The 22,183-nt window shown below is 38.9% G+C and overlaps 1 protein-coding gene across 2 annotated transcripts in view; it reads left to right on the forward strand.

Annotated features, from left to right (window-relative positions):
- Nucleotides 1-22,183, forward strand: part of LOC129777971 (proton-coupled amino acid transporter-like protein pathetic) — a 77,072-nt gene that overhangs the window by 44,127 nt on the left and 10,762 nt on the right. The window lies entirely within an intron of this gene.

The following is a 22,183-nucleotide window of genomic DNA, read 5'->3' on the forward strand; positions in this document are numbered from 1 at the left end:
CCGAAGAACACAGCTCTCACCACGAGAAAATACCTTTATTACACCCGGCTTGAAATACGCTGCACTTTAAAACTTTAAAACCACTTTTAACAATGCACAGCATTCTCTGTGTTTTTCATTTTAATGTGATAGAAGCTTGTTCCGCCTGAAGCTTCGAAAATTTCATCCAATGTTACCTACCATATTTTGGGCCTCTTCTTCTGCATCCCTTTAGCTTGTCACGAAAAACGTTTGGAATGCAAAGCACTATCGAAAGCACTTAAATAGATCTCATTCGACGAAATTCCCAATAAAGCACACGCGAGAACCGGTTGTCAAGAGCAACACTGCACTTCGACGGCACTTTGAATTGATCGACCGAAAAAGTCATTAATAAGTCCCCTGAATTCGCAAAAACTTTTTTTTTACGAAAATTTTATAAAACCAAATTTTAGGGGCCCTAGATTATGATGAGATTATTGAAAGATGATCCATTCTTGCCTTCGCGAGAGCATTACGCAAGAAATTTGTTTCTTTATAGTAATGCAGCAATGTAGTATTCATCGCGAATACTATCGCGACAGTCAGTCACACATTCGATCACAGACAATTAAATATTCGCTTCTCCGGCCCCATTATTGCACATTTCTCAACCATTTCAATCTACATTTGAAAACGCATAAAACAACAAATTGTGCATAAGGGAGTCTAAAATAGTAAAGCAAATTGCGTTACGTAATATTTGAACGACCCCCAGCTGCAAAATCATTCATTCATACAGTAATCACCGATAAACATCATCCTGCATCCTGTTAAACAGCAATGTTTAACACTCCTATACTCGCGCATTGGTCTGTCAGACCGAGAAATCAATAATTCGTTCATTTCTCAGAAAATATCAACACTACGACTTTGCGTTTCTCTCTAGCTTCGTTATTAGTCGTTCGTCATCGTTTATCGTATCGCATGTGTTGGTACAAAGGGGGCGTATGTCACTTTTTTAACACTTTCGGTCTGACACACCGACGCGAGTATAGGAGTAACTTTTTTGGACAATTGGCATGTTTCATATTCTAGAATATTGTTGAATGATATGTTTGAATTAATGTTAGTGGCGTGGAATATTTATTGAATATAATGCATAAGATCATTACCGGACTATTCTTATTTGATTTCAGTCCCTTTTTTTAACTGGACTGAACGAATCCAAATATTAACTATTCGTCGATATATTCGTCGTTAGATTCATACGTTCAAAAGCATAATATAAATATTTGACTTTCGTATAGTTATTCGCTAAATATAATGGTCATACATATACACACTTGTGAAAGAATTTCACTTGTGAAAGAGTTGTAAACAGTAAACTAATCGGTGGCTTATGGTAATTTTTACCAGTTACAGTTTCGGGGATTTTTTTATAATGAACAATATCAACAAGAGAACAAGAGAAAGAAAAGGAAGTTCCTAGAAATCTTTTAATATCATCTTGTTATGCCCTATCTATAAAAAGGCATTAATTCTTAGTTTACAAAGAGTACAGAGACAAACAATATTAGAAATATGCAAACTTTATATTCTAGAACCTTTATCATCTGGTGATTATCTAGAAGGTCGGTATACATTCTTCTCTTCGATTAAAGACCCGATAAAATAAAATACTTTGATAAAAGAACACGCAACAATTGCATGAAATGTAAAAAAAATGTTGGTTTGGAGCAGGTAGTTATGCTGTGTTCTGATTCTTACTCCAATGAAACCACAATAGATCAATATGTTTTTATGTAATTTAATAGCTCTTTATACTTCCATGAATTATATTCAGTTGCTTACTTTTAATTAATAACAGTGAAAAAATCGAATTTCGTTATTTGTGTTGGAGTATCAAAAATTACTCGGTTTTGAGGAGGCTGAATTAGATGACTATTAAAACATAATAAAGACAAAGAAAACGTATGTTTTGGAGTTTTTCCATTTAGTTATACCCTCTTCTTGCAGTAAATGCCAATAAAGCCTGAAAAATACACAATGGCAACATTACAGAGAAGTTCAATTTTCGGTCTGTGACACCGTGCGCGAGTATACGTGTTATGATTTTGCACGCGAGTACAGGAGGGTTAAAAAATAGTCGAGTATCTCTGCTTTTTCAACTTACCCCAAGGTTGAAAAAATCATGGGTTGAGTTGAAATGCTCCAGGCTAAACGGAAAAAGAATTTTCAGATTAGTTTTCAAAACCACTACACTGGATTATCTATTTGTTACTCGACGTGCAATTCTGGCGAAATTGAAAAAAAATCAGTGTTTTCGGACCGCTCAAACCAGCGCGCAAAAATGAGCGAGGAAATGTAAACAAAGGCGCGGATTACGATAAACATTCCAATATTTTGGTAATGGCTATATTAAGGTGGGTTGGAAGGTAATATTTACTGAAAAAATATATCACGTCAATCCATCGTTTCTAATAAAAGTTATGGTTTCCGTTTTAACTAACCCCGAATTTCAACTTACCCCGGTGTACCTTATATAAAAACTGTCGGTAGTTCTAGTGCAGTGTTTGGATTTCGATCAAAATCGAATGATACACAATGTGTCATGCAAGAAAACTCTCACGAACATATAACCAAATATGAGAGGATCATTCAGATACTTGTATGAATGTCAGTAATCACTTGTGTAATATTTAGTGATTAAACTGAGAGAGGAACGAAGACTGTTGATTGCATATCCGATCTGTATCAAGCATCGCATACCATTTTCGAAGCCTGCATACAAGTTTGAACCGCATATATCGTCCCGCTCTACTATAGCGAAACCCACTGCACAGGCAAGTGCAAAGCAATAAATGATACAAGAAAAATTACGTCATCATTCGGTCACCATTTGCGGAGAGCAACAAATGGGGAAAGAGAGCGGTGTTGCTAGTAAAACTATGCGGTCTATATGAATATACACATTTCAAGGGATAGAGGCGTTAAAAATGGAAAATATAATCTGACTACCCTTCCCTTAGCCTCTATCGAGCTAAATAATCATATAGTTTGCACTCTCTGAGACTTAAAAATCAGGATCTGCTACATTAGCTGAATATGAATCTTTCGCTTTGCGTTGTCCGTACGATCCTGCTGTTTCATGATGCATGGAGGGGTCGGTATGCATATGTCAGAGGCAAAGAAGAAAATAAGCTTTCTGCACCGAAAGTGTATATGATAGCTTTGCTTGCATGCTGGTGTGAAATGAAGTGCGAGCCGATGCAGAGTTGTCTCGTTCTCTTTTGTGTCGTCATTTGCAGCACATAACAACAATAGAATACCGCTGGGAGAAATGTTTCCTGAAAGATCATATTTGAACGAACGAAAGCGATTTTTTCAATGAGTGGATCATTTGGCAAACACTGTTCTAGTGTTAAACAAGGAGCTGGAGTTGACAGGTGGTTCGTTTTCGAAAGTATGAGGATAAGGCATGGAAGATGCGAGAAGTGATGAAAAATGACAGCGACTTTTTTTGTTTATAAACAAAGCAGGTCTAATTTTTATGCTACATAGCAGTCCACACCAACATATACCTACGCTGGGCCGGTTTCAATCGAACTAGCTGTTGTGTCTCACAACACGAACGATCAGGTGAGTCTCCAGCTTAAGCAGTAAAGCACAAGCCCAGCGGTAGTGGCTCTTTCATATACCCACTAGCAAAGCCCCCACAATGCTGAGTTGCCAATCCCAGCAGCAACGGCAACAACGCTCACGTCCCGTAAAACAGCAATGCAGACAATAACTTGCAGCAGTCACCGAAACACAACAATGATGCCAACAGCGAAAACAAAACCAACGTTTATGCGCAGCAAATACATAGCGGTATGCACTCCTCATTACATGCCATTTGTTATCCTCTTTCACGGAAAACACTTGCCATTCGTTTGGTCGCTGTCAATTCGAACTCAAGTAATGGCCGAACAGCAGTTCTGACATAACGTTCCACCTTATTATACCGCCTTGGTGTTAAAGAAACACATAATGTCACGCTGGCAGAAGTCCGGTTGTTTTGAAGCGATCTAGTTATCAAGACATTTTTTTTCTAATTTCTTAATGAGATTGGAACTGTATTTCAGAAAGGACCGACATCATGGACCCAAAACAGTTAGTAATCGGAGGGAGCAATGTAGGGTAAAACGGTTCATTTCAGTGAGCGGCTAAGATCCACTCGTTCATTGAACCGAGCCGGCTCTTTTTCGAACCACGGCTCTTTTTTTGAGCCGAGACTCTTTCGAAAAGCGGTTTTTTTTAGTCTAGACTCTTTTGAACCACGGCTCTTTTTTGAGCCGAGAATTTTCTGAAAAGCGACTCTTTTTTGAACCGCGGCTCTTTTTTGAGCCGAGGCTCATTTGTAAAGCGTTGGATCGTACGCTCGTTCTGACGAACCGGCTCAAATGAGCGACTTGTGAGCGCTCGCCCATTGCAAGAGCAATGTCTGGGTAGTATGGCGGGTCCGGTAGATCCCCCAAGTTCACTCTTTCCAGATAATAGTTGATCGATTCATGTGGCACACTCTTTGTTAGCTTGGTCAAGCAGACGTTGACTGTCAGCTGTACTTTTCTTCAGATAAAATAATGCAATAAAACATCCCGCAAATGGCGCTGTTTCGGTTCAAAACTCAACTTTTTCAATGCGACAAAAACATTAGTAGTTTAAATACCAATAAAATGAACTGTTCTGCGTTCTAAAGTACATGCCTTTCAAAGACAAATAGTGCAAGCAGTACGACATTCGCCATATTCCGTAATATTATACTTGTACGCCCTGTTCCTCGAAAAGCCTTTTTTTATCGTTCTTTCATAGTTTCTCGTTGTTGGGAGCAGCAATGAAGTAGCATCATCAATGGATTGATGGATTATGGAAAAAAAATTGTCGTTTGTTAACTAAATAAAAACATGCCATAAAGCCACAGTTCCTATGGATTTATTTTGCGGGCAGTTCGTTGTCTTTAAAATATCACGAAATCCTCCGAGACGGGTGACCTTACGCCATTGAAACCGGGGTTTTCGACTCTCTGGGTCTTAATCGTTTTCTTTTCGGAATACAACGTAAAACGTATGGTTAGTGGTATGGATAGCAGGGAACCATTGTGGGTGTAAAGACATGTGTTATTTAAACAACTTTGCATACTTGAAATATTCGGAAAAGAATTAGACTACTTATTGGAAAAATCCAATTTTTTTTCTTATGATACCTATGATACCTACAAAATTGTTGTCAAAGGATGGAATGTGGAAAATTGTTTAAATTTTCACAAAAGAATACCAAAAAATGTTTGGAAAAAAATTTCGCTGAAAAAAAGGTAATTTTAAAAATTAAAATTAATTTTTCCCAAAAAAGTATTTTTTTTAAATTCTGAAATATATATATTTAAACAATTTCCTACATTCTATCCTTTGACAAAAATTTTTTAGGTATCATAGTTTTTAAGTTATAATTTTCAAGAATAAAAATTTGGCTTTTTTCAAAAAGTAGTCTAATTCTTTTTTTTAATATTTCAAGTGTGCATAGTTGCTTAAATGACACATGTATTTACACCCATAACGTTTCACTATTTTGGTATGAAATTCGTCATATGCAAAATATTAGCTAAATCTGATTTCATTTACTAGTGTCGCTAACGTCAAAATTGAGTTTTTTTGAAAACCGAAAAAATCACCCAAGGGAGAGTACATGTATTCGGAGTTTAAAAAAAAAGGCTTTTGATGCCAAATGTCTTAAAATTGCCTGAAACGTCGCTATTGATTGTCATCTCGATTTTTTTTTTGTTAAAAATTTACACGGTCTGAAAGTTAATTTTTGACAATTTTTTTTAATATCAGTAAATCTAACCGTTTCATGCAGTTTAAAGACATTTGGTATCAAATTTGTATTATTGAAAATCCCGACTTCATGTGCCCTTGGGAGAGTTTTGAGCGCTTTGAGGCACCCCTCAAATCGTATCCAATTGAGCTGAAATTTTGCACAGGTCATTTTTCTGGGCCACGTAAATGGCCCATTCACGTTGAAACGTAAATGGTCGGTTTTTGAAATTGCGGCACCAATTCAGTCGAAATATATGTGTTCTATTAAAATTTTTGAACATAAAATAAAGGGTCTCGCGATAAGCGTGGGAAACCCTTTATGTTTTTTTTAGTTTCCAAAGTTAAGCTCTCTTGTTTAGTTTATAATTTTTGGCAGGTTGTCGAATAGTGGTTTCCTCATCTGCGACTTACTAACTTTAATCGACTTGTTTTTGGTAGAATTTTGTGATGCGGAATTCCGTCCAATCCCAGATACAGAGCATGATTTCCTTCGAACAGAGACCGGCTCTGTTACACAATCCTCTCTCGTTTTCTACCTCCCATAATTGACTCTACTTGGTATGAATGTTTCGCTTAACCCCCATAGTCCTGCTACTTGTAATTATTCGTTTGATTTTAGTTGTCCGCTGTTCATTCTGTCAGAATTTGCAAAAAATATCGATTGTTTGCGGAACGGATACGGGTTTCGTGTGTATTTTAAAATCTCGATATGATAGAGAAATTACCGATTTGATAACCTTATTTCTATACCACGCCAATGATGTATCCATCCAATATTCATCAGAACTGAAAAATAATATATCAACATAATTCATCCGCTGTCCGAAATGCCAACCGAATTACGTCTGGAATAGACTCATTACCATCCTTAACAAAACAAAAAAAGAACATTCGCGAAAAAAGGTGATAAGAATCACTCTAATGTCTTGGAAACGTTCCGAATTTTTCAGTAGTTTCGTTTATTTAGAATTTGTGAGGAAACAAGTGTAAAATCAATGGACTCGTAATGACACCTCATTCCTACTGTATTATTTTCACACGATGAAATGCATCAAGCGAACTGAAAAACGTCTCCCTCTATTTTCACTGATAGTTTCCATGTGACACCATGTAATGTATGATATACTGGAGTGCAAAATAATTTCCAGGCGGTATTGAAATTCGCATACTGAAATAACAATGTTGTGAATTTGTAAACATTTTCTATTTTGGAATTCGAAAACTATTTCTGTATGTCACACCTTTTTTTCGTAATTTCATTTTTGTAAATTATTTCATTTTTGGAACACCGTCTGCCCAACGAATGCCACCCTCAATAACCGTCATTATCTACAGCGAAGAACGTGTCGTAAATTTGGCGCCAGTAAATTACAAACCAACGCACGCACAATCCACGTGGTGTATGCAATGCACTCAAACGATTTTTATCAGTCAGGAATCACAGGAACAGGGAGTGCTGCCGAGCGGACGCGGTGTTGCTGGGTAAAATTGATAATGACCTCGAGAGTAGCAGCTCACTTGGTATTGCGTATTGGAATGGGTTTGAGTAAATTTGCATCATGTTCATGCCTCGCAACGCTTCAGCTCAACACAACTTTTTGTTTATTTCTTTATCCTTCCTTCGAATGAAGAAATTCATCCCTGACAGAAAGCGCAGCAACACCAAGAAAGCGCCCCACACAATTAAACACCACGAGCTGCGGACGAGCCTCCTCTCATTCAGCCGGCTGCTGAATATGAATGAGTTCTCGAGATTTTCCTCTTTCTTTGAGCACCCATCCCGAAATCACGAGCTTACATATGGTAGGTACCAAAGCACGGATCGAATAACCAAACACCGTTGCTTTTGCGTCGTAACAGACTGCGTAGATATGATTGGATGGGGAAAAAGGAGCAACATGAAGGTCAAACATCTTCCGAGAAATCGAAACAAGCAGCAACAGGAGTCGGGTTTGCGCTGGGGGCGCGAAGGTGGAGGTCCGGGTATCGTGATGATACCGTCCTTGGAGTTTTGTTGTGGAACACTGGATTGGGGAGAATGTTATTGGGAAACTGCCTCGCGGGCGGCTTAATGTTTTCTTGTTTGTTCGATAGGTGGTTTCACACGCAAAGCCGAAGCGAATTGATTTTTGGTTTGGGGACTTTGATAAGATTACATCTAGCTTCGAAATCGGTTAATAGTGTGACAAATTTTAATCACAGTAAATTTTCGTTCGATTATCAGGATACGAATGTGGAGTTTCGAGTTTCGACAGACTGTCCAAATCATAATTTTTCTCCGTAATCACCAAATTCCAATGGAACGCACTTTTTGGCGCCTTTGAAAACGATAATTCAAGAGAAAAAAAAAACTTGTTATATCAAAATCCTCATTAGATTACTTTTGATCTCCTCCAGAGAATTTCAATAAAAATAACTGAAAAAATGTGTTCCATGGTTATAAAGGGGGAAACATGATTTTGATAATTATTTTTTACAATGTGTCCTTCAATCTATACAGAACAATTCCTTATTGTAATGATTGTGTAGACCATTTCAACTCTCTCAACTCTTTCACTTCTAGCCTTGAAAAAGGCCAATTTGGGAAACTGAAGAGAAAAGCCTTTTGGAAAGCATTACTGCCGCTACCTGGTATGGTCGCATGACTTATGAATCTTGAATAATTTTTTATTGTGTATTACAGTATTGCCCAAGAAACTGCATAAACACTTAACCTAGCCATTACAGCATCTATTGCGGTAAGTTTACAAAACACAGTCATGTGGTACACAAAAACATCGACCCACGCAATCACAAATTGGAACGCGTACTGTTTACTCCCTCTCTCGCCTCATGTTTGTCTACACTCTTCGAAAGATGCCCCATCCTATGTTTAGTCCGCCAGGTCTAAAATTAGTCCGCTACTCAACATTCGCACCGGAATGCGCAGGTGACAAAAAATAAACAAAAACATCCCTCCTCAGCTGCCTCAGCTGTTCCGCAACCCGTGCTCCACTAAAGTACAATCCTTCGATGGAAATGGAGAAAACTCTAGTTCTATTCGCTGAGTGCGCTGAGTCGTGAACTAGACACTCTTCCTGGCGTGCACGTGTACGGCTAGTCATGAATCGCGTGCGCTACCCGTCGTGATTCAGCGCTCGCGCGCACGTTGAACCGCCTGTGTTCGACCTAGATTAACATCGCACCAGAAGAACTAAGGTGGTGTTTTTTTAGTTGTTGTTTGTTGCGAATGTTTGTGAAAATAAATTGGGCCAGCTGCCAAAAAGACACGGGGGACGCAACGCGCTGCGGCTACACATTGGCGCCAAAAAGCGTTTCAATGTGGTCGTATGAAAATTCCTAAGGGCACGAGATTGGTGAAAACTTGAGGAAAAAACACTTCCTCGTCGAATCATGGCAGGCGTCAAGGTCGGGGTCGAATGTTTTATTGCTTTTCCATTGTGAAAGGGCAGTGACTTGTCGTGGGATAATTTTTCTCTCTCTCTACGGTTTACAGCCACCCACTGGGTAGGAAGCGCACACTTACACGGAAATTTGCGCCCTCATTGGTTTTGATTGGCAACTTGTGGATGGCAGTTGGTGTAATTAGCTGCAAAATGCACGTGAAGTCATCGTCAAATGAACAGGCTTGAGCTGGTTTGTCAGCTCGGATTAATCACTTCGCATTTCAAATCGTTGCAAATTGTGTGAAACCGAGCGACAGGTATGATGGAATGATAATTAGAAAGAAGGGTTTTTATTGACAGGGGTCTTGGTAACGGGAAAAGTGAATTGTAATGCGACAAGTTTACAGTCATACTGTTTTACTGTTAACTGTTTAACTCGCAATATATTTTCTAATACTAAACATACACATTTGATATATATATAGTTTTAGTTTTTGCATCGTAATACCTAAAAATTAGCAGTTTCACAGTTAAGGATTTTTATTGTCTCCTTCACGGCTTTAACGATGAGCGTCCATACATTCCTGGTTCCATCACAAACAGATCACCGTCTTTCGGCTGAAACGATTTGGCTCAGCAGTGGATGAGCCGGTTCACTAGGGGAAAGCCAAAATTTTTCGCAGTTATAGATCTCGAGATAACGTTATAACAAGCAAACGATGTCTTCCATCGCTTTTTTTTAAATGAAAATAATGAAAAGTAGAAAATGCCGCAAATGCTCTTTATTTATAACGAAACACGACAATTGTAATACGCTGAAAAGTTTATGTTCTTTATATACAATACTAGCTGACCCGGCAAATTTCGTCCCGCCCAAAATTTGTGGTTTGTTATCAATACCTTCAAACATCCACGTTTTCTTACTATCAGCAAGTTCATAGGTCTAATTGCAGAACTGTTCATTGATTGATCTTCTAATCGACCCCGTTGAATTATCTTTTACTATAAAATTCCTAGTATTTCTAACAAAACTCATCATTATAATATCAAATTATTTTCAGACACAATTCTCGTTCAAGATTTTTCAACCACTTACAAATAACATGTTTCTCCGTTACATGGAATAAATGTTTTATACAGAAAATATGATAGAATCAAGACAGCCCTCGTTCAATTCCTTACTCTAGTTCTGCTCTAATCAAACACATCCGGCGATCCTTTTTTGGTATAGATAGAAGAAGATATATGAGTGCGTTTCATCACATTAAAACCCATTTCCAGTTTCGAACAAAGATCAATTTCGCCAGCGCAAACATCAAATGGACTAACAGCCATTGTCACCATGTAATTGTTGAACATATGGGAATTTAATTTTTCGAATTTTCCCTTTTTCCTTCAGAGTTTCCCGAAAAATTTCAATTGTCATGTTTGGTTGGAATATTTTTGGTTGAAATATGTGTAATATTTTTATGGGACCCCCTCTCCATTCCAGAGGAGGGAGGGCTGTCATTCCATCATAGAAACATTTCTCGTACCCAAAAACTCTCACATTCCATTTGGCTCATTTGGCTCGATTTGCTTGATTAGTTCTCATATTATGCAGAAATTTGTGTTTCATTTATACGACAGAAAGGGGGGTGGAGTGGCTAACTACCATAGAAACATTTATTGCAACCTAAAACCTCCATATGCCTTATTTGGTTCCATTTGCTTGAATAATTCTTGAGTAATGCAGAAATTTGTGTTTCATTGGTATGGCAGCCCCCCCTTAGAGAGGGGGAGGGGTCTCAAACTATCACGAAAACCTTCCCCGGCCCCAAAACCCCCTACATACCAATTTTCATGTTGATCGGTTCAGTAGTTTCCGAGTCCATAAGAATCAGACAGACAGACAGACAGAAATCCATTTTTATATATATAGAAGATAAAAAGCATATATAATCATAATGCTTGCCTTCATATTTGATTACCTCAAAAATGCAATTCTTCGTGCTTCTTATTTTTTTGTATTGCTATTTTAAAGGAGTATTCTAGTGTTCGTGCATTTTCGGATGCTTTTTGTCTGTCCCTTATCTTATTTGTTTATCAATCTTTTGAAAATACAAAATAAACGAAAAATTGTAGAGGGTTTTGCCAAAGACCTGATCACATTGTTGACTAGGATTATGAAACTAAATATGTGGGCCTATGAAATAGTTTAAGTCGATTGTTGGAATTCGAACATATGCGTAGAAGGATTTTTTCCATCCATTATGATCGTCTATCACCCTCTGAGAGAATCTGAATTTATTTTTTCATATAAGAAAGTCGTTTTCTGACTTTAAGGGATGAATCAAAAATCAAATTCTTCTTTTATATTAAAAATACGAAAAATGCATGCATAAAAAACGAATTTTTTTTTTTTGACTCGATTATATACAGTGAGAAGAAATCAGAGACTGTATATAAAGAAATCGAGTCCCCCCTGTACTTGATTTCGTTGGAAAGTTACAGCCAAAAGTATGAGGTTACCTAACAATTTTTACGCCCTTGTTGTTGAACACGATTAAACGATTACTTAGGTATTAGTCTGCTCAGACTGTTCAAGGGTCACATTAAAAAGTAAGGGACCGCGGTTTGATTTAGGTACTACTAGATTTTAATAAAGATTTCAAAATTGTCCATAACTCTTTGCTGTTGCTTTGATGCAGATCAATCTTCCTCTGAATATCTTCACAACGAATTTTCTTAATTGATTGCGAGCGATCGCGTTCATATTCCAATGGTTGCCATCATTTGTTCTACACAATTTGTTGTACCATCTGTCTCTCCCTCCCATTTAAGGCTTAAACGATCCATATTGTACCAGCTGTTCGAGTTTTCAGAGATACAAACTTTTGCGTAACTAGCACAGTAAGTTGTACACGTTTTCAAGGTATTAGTTAGAACAGTCGCTGGTACATCCAAATTATAGACCTCGAATGGAAAATCCAGGCTTCTCACTACGAGTTTCGAAATAGCATGTTTCGAATATTTCCTCCGGCACTTTAATTTCACAAAATCATCGTTCACAACGATATGATCTACCAAATTGATAATTAAGGTATCATGATCGGTTATTTTAAAATTGGTATCCGTGACTGTATAAATACACCCAAACTAGCTGTTGCGGGCGGCGAGGATAAGATCAAAATTCTTTAATTTATTCAGGGTGAATATAATTATTAAATTCCTGTCAAACATATATAAAATTAAAAAATGTATAAAGGTTTTCCTAAATCGCTTACTTTTAGTAATCTCTCCTCGATTTACTCACGCAATAAATTTGTTATGCACACCCCTAGGTCACAAACGCTATATAAAATAGAACAGCAGTTCAACATATAAATTATCTATGGAATCTGATTCTTTTCTGCTCTCGTTTCATTTTAATCACTAATTAACCTGTGCAAGGCTCTATTCTGGGATAAATCACTTTAAAATACACTGTAATAATCCTTTGATAATTCCGATAAACTTTCACTCGATTTGAATCCACAATTAAATTCGCTCTATTGAATATTTTGTTTTGTTTATCAACCTGTTGATGACAGACGATGACGTCACTGTATTCGATCCCCTGGACAGCGTCAGTGGCTCATGAAGGGATTAGGTCAACTATGTTGTTTATTTTGTTTGCGACGGAGCACTACCAACACTAGTGTTGGCTGAAATCTGAAATCTCTGGCAGAAATGATGAAATTTCGTGTGCTGGAGGGTCAAATGCGCAAATAATGAGCTGTTTTAAAGTTTAAAAACGGTTTGTATGTATGCGAGCAGACATCTCTTTCTGTTTTCTTTTCTTATTTCATTTGGAATTGTGCCAAAAAAAGTCCATACGACGCTAACGGGGATTGAACCAAGGCCGGCTGGAATGCAAAGCTATTTCACACGACCACGCTATCCATATAGCTGCCAGTGTTGTTACAAAGAAGCATGATAATCCCCTTTATTCCGCGCGGCGAATGAGGTGAGATGGCTCAAGTCACTGCATTCCCGTAGGCGAATGGCGTGACTATAGAGCGTCACTAGGTGAGATTTGAAGTCGTGTCCTCATATGTTATCGACTCGGGTATCAAAAAGAAGTTGAAAACTAATGTAGCTTCCACAATGAATGGAGGAACTTTGCTATCTCACGTCACGCGCCGCGTAGAAAAAGGGGTAATATTACACTTCATCATAACATGAAGTTGGAAAGTGTTTTCTAAGAGGGTAATAGCGAATTCGTTTTTGTTCAGTTTCAACCCCAGTGCCGCACTAACTGCTGTCAAAACGTTTTTTTATTCACTCAGCTTCGCACTCAGTGTCGCACTAGTTCGCCCCGAAAACTGTTAGTTTCGCACTGAGATGTTTCACGGGTTGGCACTCGGGTTCACCAATACAATACAACTATACTGAACTGTCAAGTTCCGAATATTATTTTGGAAAATCTAAAAATAAAGACTATGAAAATGGAAAACCTGCTGCTTTTGCTTTTGTATTATTGGAAGCGTAATCCAATTCGGATTCTGATTTTGAAGAGTATATTCGAGTAGACGGCATTAAGCTACGTGTGCTTTCATTGGGAGGTTAAAATAATGATGGATATTCAGGTGGAATAAATTTAAAAATCAAAATTATGAATGAAAATTTACTTTAACGTATCGAATATTTATTTTATGTGATTAAATAAGAGGATTTTTCCGACACTGTACATTTGCCGTCGTAAATATAAACAAATCAGACTATATAACGTACACCAACAAACCAACGCATTCGTGAAACTGAAAACGTTTTTTTTATTACAGGGTCAGTTTGGCACTGACTCAGTTTTAAAAACGAATTCGCTATAACGAAGAACATGAACGAGAATATATCTTTCTCTGTCTGGGCCGTGTATTTGGCAAACTATACGAAAAGCTTCCATATGCTTTCATTTAAATGTGTCTCCTGTTTCGCTCCCTCATATTGGCTCTAGCATATATATTATACAAATGATATACATGTGTGTAGGGAGTCCAATGGGAGTAGAACATTTTCTGTTATTTTTCAGCTCATTTAATGGAACAAATCGGGATGCCATAACATGTGCTAAAAATTAACTTCGGGTATAGTATCAAAATTGGAATAGACATGATAAATTAAAGTTTTACTGCGGGTAAAAATGTAATCTTGCGCAGAAGCATCACTATTTGGAGCTAGACGAAACAATTTTAAGCTCCAAATAGTGATGCTACTAAATATAGCTTTTGTTTATGTACTAGTCACGTTCTTAACATTCCATCATAAGCACACCTCCGTATAAAGATCTTCGGAGAGCGCTGAAACACATTCTATGTTCGCTCGTTAATTCACAAACATCTCAATAATATCCATTTCTCGTGCCCATCGTACATCATATTTGCACTATTATTCAGCACGTGCTTGGCTGATAAGACCTTCTTTACACGTCTTGGTAGGAAAAAAATAACCGCCTTCAACCAGTTGACGCTTATCGAGTATCGTGCAAATTGTGTTTACTGCGGCGCTGAGTAGGAGACTGCAACCGATGCACGTTTTCAGTCCCACCCACTGCAATAAAGCGGGGCTGTGTAGATGCATATGGGCCCCCTTTATTTCCGAATGCTTATCATGCTATCATTAGTGAGCGATATTTTCCGAACGATAATGGCGGTGATATGCGCCGCGGAAATCACTCGAAACGTGTGAATAATGATACGAGTACCAACGATTGACCACCTGTTTGGCGGCTCACAGTGTGAAGCTGACAATTAATTTTTTTAATCCGTACCTTGCGAAGGTCAGTCACTGGGTGCAATTTTCTCCTAGCTAAAAATCAAACTTGAACTAAATGCGTCATTTCATTCCGGGTATGGCCGTTTCAGTGCCGAAGTTCCCGGTTTAATATGCCAATCCGTTCAGGTAACAAAATATGCAAATTGCTTTCGTGTCGTCGACGACTTCGTCAAACATTGCGGCTCGTATTTCTGCACTATTTGTATATACGAGAGCACAGAACGGGGGCTGCTTGGCGGTGCACTTTCGCAGGTTCACACACGTACCAAACTGCAGCCGTCAGTTGTCTCGAACGTCGAATTAACCACAAAGCTCTATGCGCGCGCCGGACGACTCTTGTGTTTATTTTCCCATTAACGACAAACACATTTCGTGTGACAAAAAGCGTTCCAATATACACTGCGTTCGCGTTAATTTACTAGCAGCACACAGTTGCATTCTTGCAGCAGTGGAAATTTCCACTCTTGATTACGGTTGAGTTTGTTCGCACGCCGCGCAGAGACTTTCCATTGGACGGATACGATTCTCACTTAAGTGGCGCTTTCGCATTGGGTTGATTGGGCTTGCGAGCCACGATTCACCGATATCGACGCATCGATTCCAAGACCGCGACGAATGGGAAATCCGGTAGAATTTGCTGCGAATTTTATCATTGCTGGTTGTTGGTTTCGATAACAGACAATTCAATAGGCGATAGGGAGTCCCCTTTCTGATGTAAGAGCATTCAATCGGGACCCAGATGACGTTGCACAAAGATAACGGGTTACGGAAACTCTGCTCGAACGTGAATTGATTGAATTCGTTCTAAATTACGAATTATGGATCAGTCTGAGTATTAGAGTTGCATTCATTCAATAATCAGTTCAAGGTAACGAACTGAATCTCCGATCGTTTCGTAATTTTTTTTTTTCTTAGAGGCGGTTAGGTGGAGTTTATTTTATGCTTTTATTCTTCTTGAATGACACTGACACTCCCTTAGGAACTTTCGTCGTCTCAACGTAGGAACTACTAGAATACGCGTGACAACAGTGCAAGTCGAAAAGGATTTCTTCGACGAGAAATCTCCCAATCAGAACGTGAATCGAAACCGAACCCGGCATAAGAATGTGTGATGGTAACCCAGTGTTTGCCGATTGAACTTTTCACTGAATAACTAACTTTAGTTTGATCTTTCGTTTTCGTCAAATATGCTTTTTGCAGAAGTCTTTTCGCCCATTGTAAAATCATTTCCCGTATCATGTCTTTGTTACATGTTACGAATCATAAATCAAACCACAAACTAAAACGAGAGAGTTCTGTTTCGGTTAATACTTAATAATACAAAAGTATGTGAACCGAAACGTCATGATCGCTTGTAGTGCTGCAAGCTTGTATTCTTCTTTGCCTGTCATTCGCTATATATCATATCCAGAGCTGCACTGTTTCATCAATATCACTGACAACTGACGAGCCTCGTTAGTCACTTTCTATTGACAAAAGTTTTGGTCAAATGGTGACTGACGGAGTACGAAGCAACACAATTCTACATACTGAAATAATGAAGAAATGGCTCTCGAAAACGAAATATCGAAATCTTTCTGCCCGATACCGAAATTCACGTATTTGAAAACTGGTTTAAATTCATTTATATTCTTTGTTCTCCTCGAAGTTTTAGCATTTTATATAAGAATGGTATTCAGGTAGCTCAACGTAAACAAATGCACCCTGGTAAACGTGTAAACTTCCATCACATCAAGTGACATGGTATTTCTCGTCTTGACGATGATAGTGCGCTAACTTGCAACATGCTTTGATCGTCAAAACACTCTGACAAACTTTTTTGCGTCAAAGAGTGACGAATTTGTTTTTTTTTTATCCAAAATATATATTTTTATTAAGGCTCATATGGCGTCAGCCTAACGGGGCCGGGAGTTCAATATTTCGACAATGTTTGCTTACAACTATGTTAGTAATATGTAACCGATTATTCGCGGTTGGCTCGAGGTTAGTATTACAAGTGTTCTCATAATTGGGATGTTGCAGTCTTCAGTGAATTTTTCGTCAAAGAAATTTCCTCCGACTTGCACTGTGATCACGCGTATTCTAGAGCTTGCCACTCAGAATGCATTCAAGGCGTGTTACTTGGCATAGAAATCTCAACTAAGTACTAATAAAAATGACGCAAGTAATACTACGTTGAGACGGCGAAGTTCCTCAAGGAACGTTAGTGCCATTGAAGAAGAAGAAGTCTTCAGTGCTCTGTACGTGTGCCCGACATGGGATACTTTCTATTGGGATGCAGCTGACCGTTAATCAGCAACGCCCCTCTAGTCTACACCCCCTATTTCTAGCGTGGTGCGTCTTTCTCGACTCGAGGAATCCAGGATAGAATGATCACTAGCCGGCGCAATCATCAGCTCGTGTAGAGTTGTCATGAGCGGTACAACCTTTCGCTTGAATGATCAGTGGACAGCACAACCTTCAGCCCGTGTATCTGTAAAGAGTGTGTGTATGTATTGCCGCGACTAAGTAAAAGTTTATAGATCGGATAGGAGGGATATGAAACAGGGACACAACAAAGGAAACATCATTAAACGTTGACATCGGCGTTTCTGAGGAACAGGTATAGATGGAGCAGAAGATCAGGATCACGGCTACCTAAGATATCCCGGACGGGGATATCCGATTGTCTGCATTGTGCCCTCAATGCTCTGGAGAGCTGAGAGCGGGCAGCATGGAACCGGATACACGACCAGACAACATGCTCGATGTCGAGGTAGCCATCGCCACAATCACATAGATTGCTTGCTGCGAGCCCAATGCGATAAAGATGCGCGTTTAGGTTGTAGTGATTGGACATAAGTCGAGATATCACGTGAATGAAATCACGACCTACATTCAATCCCTTGAACCATGCACTCGTCGAGACCTTAGGGATAATCGTGTGTAACCAACGACCGAACTCATCTTCACTCCACATGCGCTGCCAACTTACAAGAGTGTGCTGACGAGGAATGTGGAAAAATTCATTATAAGTAATTTGCCTTTCAAAAAGTGTGCCTTCTGAAGCGCCCACCTTAGCTAACGAGTCCGCTTTCTCATTCCCCGGAATCGAACAATGAGAGGGAACCCATGCTAAGGTAATCTTGAATAATTTTTCGACCAAAACACTCAATAGTCTTATTTTTGTTAGGAAATAAGATGAGCGTTTATCAACTTTCATTGAGCGGATTGCCTCTATTGAGACTGAGACTGAGACTGTCTGAAAAAATAAAATAATGGTCGATGGGCCCTAGTGCGTAGTATATCGCACCCAGTTCAGCGACATACACGGAACAAGGATCTTCGAGTTTGAAAGAGGCACTAGAATTTTCATTGAAGATGCCGAAGCCAGTGGACCCGTTTATGTATGAACCGTCAGTAAAGAACATTTTATCAGATCTAACTTTCCCATATTCTGCCGAAAATATCGGCGGAATAGAATCGGAGCGTAGGTGATCTTGGATTCCATGGATTTTTTGTCGCATGGACAGATCAAAAATGACAGAAGAATTGCAATTTGTCTTGTCGGTTTATGTTTTGTTGCACGTCGTTTGGTGGTAATGTTGCAATGGTCGTCATAGTAGCCCACATATGTGCAGTGACAGTGACAAATTGCAGCTCTGATCATACACTCCATGGATCTTGAAGCAGCAGAATGATGCAGACTACGCGAGTCGAATGATTCAAACTCTGTAACCATAACTGAACTCGATCCACAGTGTGTCAGTAAGTGCTACACTAGGTGAACAAACAGTTAGCTAGATAACGTTTGCATTAATAAAAATGAACAAAAACTGCCGATTTTTCATGGGTTTAACTTCACACGCACTGACGAAACTACCCATGCAGCATCAATCATAGTAACCCATGAGTCAGCAGGAAAAATTTGACAGCTCTAGCAGTCGAACTCTAACCGTGATGGCGAAAACAGTGACGACCGTTACCGACGACCCTGAGCGACAAGAAGCTTCAAAGGATGCTGAAGAGGAAGATCGAGGGAAAAGTGGCTACATCGCTGCGTGCGCTTGGCCGGGAAGTCGGTGTAACTGGACAAAAAGTGAAAAAGTACCTGGCGAACATGGACCTACATGTCAGGAAGCGGAAGTCCCGTCCACTGGTCTCGGAGCTGCAGGCATTGACGCAGCGGCAGCGGCTGAATAAGATGGTCAAGTCGAATTTACCGGCGAATCGCGACGTGATGGTGGTGATGGACGACGAGACCTATCTCACCCTGGATGGCAACGACTGGCAGGGCACTTCGTATTTTACTTCCCCCACGAAGGAAGTGAGCGTGAGAAGTGAAGTTTATTTCACGCACCAAGTTCTCCAAGAAGGTGCTGCTGTGGCGGACAATCAGCGAGAAGGGGATGTCAAAGCCGCTCTTTTCTAGCTCCGGACTGGCCGTGAACGAGGAAATTTATAGTACGAAGTGCCTGCCGTCGGCCCACTACTCGAAGCGATCGTAAGGAAGGATGGAGCGGCTGAATATTGATGTGGTACCCAAGTCGGCGAACCCGTCCAACGTCCCCCAGTTGCGTCCCATCGAAAATCGCTGGTTAAATCTGAAGCGTGAGATCTACTACAATTTTGTCGCGAAAAATGAGAAGGAATTAATAAATAAAACGATTAATAAATATGTTGAAAAAAAATTGACATTCGCAAGTCAGGCAATAGAACCACTGTTAAAATCTGTAGAATTTTGATCCAACAAAAATATATCTCTTAAACCATACTATTCTGTTAAAAAGTACCCTGGTGTTGTAGTTTTGGTAGTTAGTTGAATTACAAATAATTTTCTGTGCTTTAGAAACTAAACGCTTTAAAAATCACCCTTTACTATCATTCAACTCTGTGTTCAAATATGTATCATCAATTGAGGTTATTAAGCACATACGTCTCCATAAATAGTCCTGGTTACCATTAGCAAGACTTTTGAAGTAGAACAGAGAAGGAAAAGGAGACGGAGAAGGACAAGGAGAAGGAGAAAGAAGCAGATATAAACGAACTTAATGAATGAATATTCAGCCCGTATATTTAGATTTGCCTCTGCTCATTTCTTTCGTTTCATTTTGGTTGAATTGTGAGAAAAAAAGCTCTAGAAGTGGAATACAAATGAATAATATACGAATAATAATGTTTGTGGTTTGTAGTTTGGAAAACAGAATACATACCAGAGACAAAACCAAATTTTACTTTAAAAAATAATATTTTTAGCTTAGTTTGGATACCTCAAAAATAATGACTCTGGTTTTAGAGATAACATGAAAAGGTCATTCCTTCGATAGGAAATTCGAATTCTGCCAGATAGATGCAAAAGCGGACTCAATTGTTCTTTTCACTTTTCACTAATCGAATCGATTTTTTTTTTATTATTTCATTTACAAATATTTTTAATTTTTTAAAATAAAAGTAGAATTTCACTTCGAATGTTTTCCCTATATTTCTCACTTAAAAAAATACATATCTCCACAATCTTTTAGGAGGTAGTTGTGGATCATATTTTATGAAATGGAAATCATTCTACGCAAATGGTCCAATTTCAACAATGATAAAATTATTGAACTGTTTGTGTTCAGGCTCTTTTTTGGCTGAGCCTGGTCACGTAGGTCGAATTTATTGCCTCCGTTTTCAGGATAAGGATTAGTAAATTTAAGTAACATTTGGAAGTAAAAAACATAAATGTCAGTGATGTTTAATGTGTTATTATCAAGCAAACCATTTGTCATGACAATGTCATGCGAAAATGCGAAAACAGAATAGAAACTGAGAGAGGTTGGCGTCGACATCATGCCTCATACCGTATGAGCGTTATTAGGTTATTAAGCGATTGAAGCAAATTGGATATGGTTATAACAAACAAATTTCGGTGTGCGAAGATCATTTACACCGTTATACCTACAGAGAAAATACATTCCTGTTTTGATAGTCGAGGTAAAATTAAAGTTTTTTTTTACTCTAACGTATTTCATTTCGTTTGGTTTTTATGAAACAACTTTTATTTTTATTGCCTCGTTACTTTTCTGCTATAAATCGGCTCGTTTGATATTTTCTGTCATATGACGATACCGATACATTTTAACACATCTTCACATGCCTAACATCTTCAGTCTGCATTCTTTCGATTCGTTTGCTGACGTTTCCCTTCAGCTTGGTATGCACAGTGCGCACTCTTAAACTTCCCTTGTCGATTTGCGATTTGAACTTCAACCGATCCGTAGCGCAAAAATAGACCTTCGTTAGTGTGGCCGAAACAACCCAAGAAATAAACTTTGTAAGGAGCGTGATACAAAAACGACAAACAATTTTCTTCCCCTCCCGAGAAGAGTCGCAACCGTTTATTTCTGAAGGCGGCGCGAATGCGTGAGCGCGCGCTATGTCATCAGAGCACAGGGTTGGCAATTCGCCCACGCACACAGCCATGTGGACGTGGCGGATTCTCTCCCCGCCACCACCGCCACCTGTCTTCCCCCACTTTATGTCATAACAAGCATTTCACCAGTAACATGATTTTCCATAACGCGCGTTTCAAAATAGATTTTCCTCAAACTCGTTTAATCCGCAATTCATGTTTTGAATGCCACCGCTGATTGGGCGCCATCAATCGGTGCCGGTGTCCAGCCGGATTCGCACAGATCGCCTCCGGCTTCGGGATGGAATTCTGCTAACTCAATTAAAAAGTCAGTTAATGTTTGGAAAGTTTTTTTCCTCCGATTTCTTTCTGCGTTTTGCTCCGGCCGATCAATTGATCATCTTCTGGCTTTTCTCGAAAATAGATTAACGAGCTCGCTGCTTTGAAGGAATATCGTGTTGTAAACAACTTTGCCGCCGCATGGAAAAACATCTGTCCGAAGCGAAGTATTTTGTCGGATTTCATTCACCCCCGCCGTTCACTGTAAGGTCTATTCTTGGGTACACTTTTATGATTACCATTCGAAGCTCAGTTTTGTGTGACAGTTTCTCGATTCGTAAACGACATTCTGCTAATTTATGACCGACAGCGGAGATTTTCTTCGTGCTTAGTTGTATTCTGTAAGAACTGTTATGAACCAATGCCACAAATAAACGCACGATAAACAAAACATGTTCCTCAATAGTTCACGGTTAATATGTTCATTTTGATTATCATGCAATATTCAATTTCTGTGGTGCTTTAAAATTTAATCAAAGCAG

Source organism: Toxorhynchites rutilus, chromosome 3, assembly GCF_029784135.1.
Source record: "Toxorhynchites rutilus septentrionalis strain SRP chromosome 3, ASM2978413v1, whole genome shotgun sequence".
Taxonomy (NCBI): domain Eukaryota; kingdom Metazoa; phylum Arthropoda; class Insecta; order Diptera; family Culicidae; genus Toxorhynchites; species Toxorhynchites rutilus.